Source organism: Tachysurus fulvidraco, chromosome 11 (genome assembly GCF_022655615.1).
Source record: "Tachysurus fulvidraco isolate hzauxx_2018 chromosome 11, HZAU_PFXX_2.0, whole genome shotgun sequence".
Taxonomy (NCBI): Eukaryota; Metazoa; Chordata; class Actinopteri; order Siluriformes; family Bagridae; genus Tachysurus; species Tachysurus fulvidraco.
This window is the reverse complement of record NC_062528.1, coordinates 23,411,772-23,414,962: the sequence shown is the minus strand read 5'-3', so window position 1 is coordinate 23,414,962 and position 3,191 is coordinate 23,411,772. Positions and strand designations below refer to the sequence as shown.

Sequence of the window (3,191 nt, the reverse complement as noted above, 5' to 3'; positions counted from 1 at the left end):
TGCCAACCCATCACAGGGCACACACACTCTCTCATTCAGTCACACACACACACACTACGGACAATTTTCCAGAGATGCCAATCAACCTACCATGCATGTCTTTGGACCGGGGGAGGAAACCGGAGTACCCGGAGGAAACCCCCGAGGCACGGGGAGAACATGCAAACTCCACACACACAAGGTGGAGGTGGGAATCGAACCCCCCACCCTGGAGGTGTGAGGCGAACGTGCTACCCACTAAGCCACCGTGCCCCCACGTTTAATTTCTTTATGCATACATCACCTTTAATATTGTAGATAAAAACAGAATTCCTGATGAAACTTTACATCTATGTCTAATTTTATATGAGCACCACTTTAGAGTGAGACATGACAGACATTTAGTCATCAACATGGACACAAACACAGAAGGAAAATTTAATTTTTTGGGTTTTTGGGAAAAATAAATTGAATTATTATAGATGTAGTTTTACAGGTGTAGTTATTAATGGACCTAAAACACAAACGAGGTTTCTTTTAAACCAACACTTCATTTATAGAAGCTTTTATTTTGACACATCAGTGAAATTTTTTCTTTACATATCCTGAATTTGGAAGTCAGTGTCAGTCATTATACAGCACTACTGGAGCAGAGAGCATCAAGGGCCTTGCTCAGGGGCCCAACAGTGCTATCGGTAATGCTGGGGCTTGAACCTTGATCCTCCAATCAACGACCCAGAGCCTTAACTGTTTGAGCCACCAGTGTCTTCAACCATCAGACCATTCTACTGCAAAAATATAATTTATTTATTTATTCATAGCTTCATTATTTCAGCGATCGACATCAGATTATTCACAATTATTTTTTTCTTTCTCCAAACTTACCACCAAACGGTGGAAAGAAAAAAAACCCCCACACAGAATGGTGTGAAGAAGCGAAAAACTAGACTTGGGTTAAATTCCATTCTGTAGCATCCGTAATGTTTGGGATGAGAAACTAAAAGCATACGTCGCCCAATCGGAGTAGACATGACTCGAAGGGAAAGTGGGCAGTTTAAAGAGTTTTGGTGTGACGAGTGTTAGCTAGAAACTTCTCAGAGGAAAAACCCGAGTGTCTATATTTAGTTGTTCTGATTGCTGATGTCCAGCGATCAGAAAGCTTCGGCGGTACGTACAGTACACACCCTGCATCCCATCGAGTGGCTCGACCCTCCATTATCACGTCTTGTTTGCTCTTTGCTACACGATAGTCTGCCTCGCACCACGTAGATCCGTCTTAAACAAACGCACACGGCTTAGCAACAAATCAATGGCGTGTGCAATCAATCGAATGTGAAAACCGCAAACTGCTTTTTCCATCCTTCTCCTTCTGTGGGGACAAAAAAAAATCCATTTTCTCTTTTCTCCTTTCTAACCACTTAATTACACCGGGTGAAATACTACTGACCTGTTCTGGTCCTGACAGCCCGCAGGCACCGGGCGCTCGTTTCCTGATCCGTCGTCTCGTGTGTTATTGGAAAAGCTGTAAATGACTGTTGTTGTTGTTTATAGAGGCTGACTCGCTTGATTAAATGTGCCAACAGTTTAGGGGCAACTGGGCAAAATTTGAGGTTGTTAATGACGTGTATCTGTTAATGATAAAAGAGGAAAAAATGAATAACGATGAAAAAATGGTTTCTGTAATTATACACTCACTCACACACACACACACACACACACACACACACACACACACACACACACACACACACACATATTGTACTGTTGTGTCAGTTGTCTTTGTTTTGTTTGTTCTCCTAAAAAAAAAAGAGCAGGGTTAGGGTTAGTCTGATCTAAACTGTCCCCTCAGGGTTAGGGTTAGTCTGATCTAAACTGAGTCCCCTCAGGGTTAGGGTTAGGGTTAGTCTGATCTAAACTGTCCCCTCAGGGTTAGGGTTAGGGTTAGTCTGATCTAAACTGTGTCCCCTCAGAGTCTGATCTAAACACCGGTATGGATCTGAGTCAGTTAGCTGCCTTGTCTGTACGTTGGGATTCACTGTGCCATGGTGTAGGGACTGGACAAGTTCTCACAGGAACATTCAGGATTGGTTAGAATCTCTTCAGGACTGGGCAGCAGTGGAATTAAAAGGTTTTGGGGAATGCAAGGACTACAGATAGACTAAAGACATCTAAACCGTCATCCATCTTTTCTACCGCTTGTCCTTCCCAGGGTCTCAGGGAGCCTTTGGGACCTGTTCCAGGGGACTTGGGGCTCAAGCAGTTGACACCGTGGATGGGATACCATTCTATCGCAGGGCACAATCTCACACACACACACACACACACACACACACACACACACACACACACACACACACACACAGACAATTTGAAACTTTTAGTCAGCCAACAACGACAGACATCTTTGAACTCCAGGTGGAAACCGGAGAACCTTGAGGAAACCTTGAATAAAAGCGAGAACATACAAACTCCAGTCGTATGATTATTGTCCCCTACATGTACTGTACGTATGTACCATCTCTTTGTCCTCCTCATTTGTTTGGCGTGTGCTTTGATTTCGTCACTGTATAGCCGAGATCCACTCTGGTCAATACTCCCGAGTCCATCTGTCAGTCTGGATTTCCTGTACAGAGCCAAACCAACACTGGCAGCACGTCCCCATCGTCTCCGATTCCCTCTCTTTCTCTCCGCCGATCCAGCTCTCTGTCTAATACAGGGTTAAAGACGGTAGGAGGTTGGTTCTGTCACCTGGTTTCTATATTCATCACACGTACTGTAATCAGCTCCAGGTTTTAAATACATTCTCTTCACTCCTGCACCATGACCTTTGTTTTATGTTCAGTAGGTACCGTAGCGACGTACTGTATTCGGCTGGACATAAGTCCTGCATCTGTAAATGCTTTATTTATGTATGTATTTATTTATTTATTTTTCGACCCCGAGTCATAGCAATTTGTTAAAGCTGCGGCTTACGAACCTCCTTTGATTAATTGCCGTTTTGCGGAAGTGATGTGTGAACAAACAATATACTACCTTATCATTTATCACAGCCAGTCCTATAACAGCACAGGTAATGTTACTAACCTCAACGTAAACACAATTAATCAGTCACGGTACTCGAGCCGTAACCATCAGACAAGTTCGATATTCTCTCTCTCTCTCTCTCTCTCTCTCTCTCTCATTTTAATTTTTCACTAACTGACAGTCGCAGG

General features: G+C 43.5%; 1 long non-coding RNA gene across 1 annotated transcript; it reads right to left on the bottom strand.

Moving 5' to 3' along the window:
- Positions 1–544: 544 nt before the first annotated feature.
- On the bottom strand, positions 545–2,921 carry LOC113649121. Its single transcript, XR_003442071.2, has 3 exons — positions 2,495–2,921; positions 1,427–1,607; positions 545–1,348 (listed from the first exon to the last, which is right to left on the bottom strand). It is a non-coding gene; the product is annotated as an uncharacterized LOC113649121 (long non-coding RNA).
- Between the last annotated feature and the right edge of the window lie 270 nt (positions 2,922–3,191).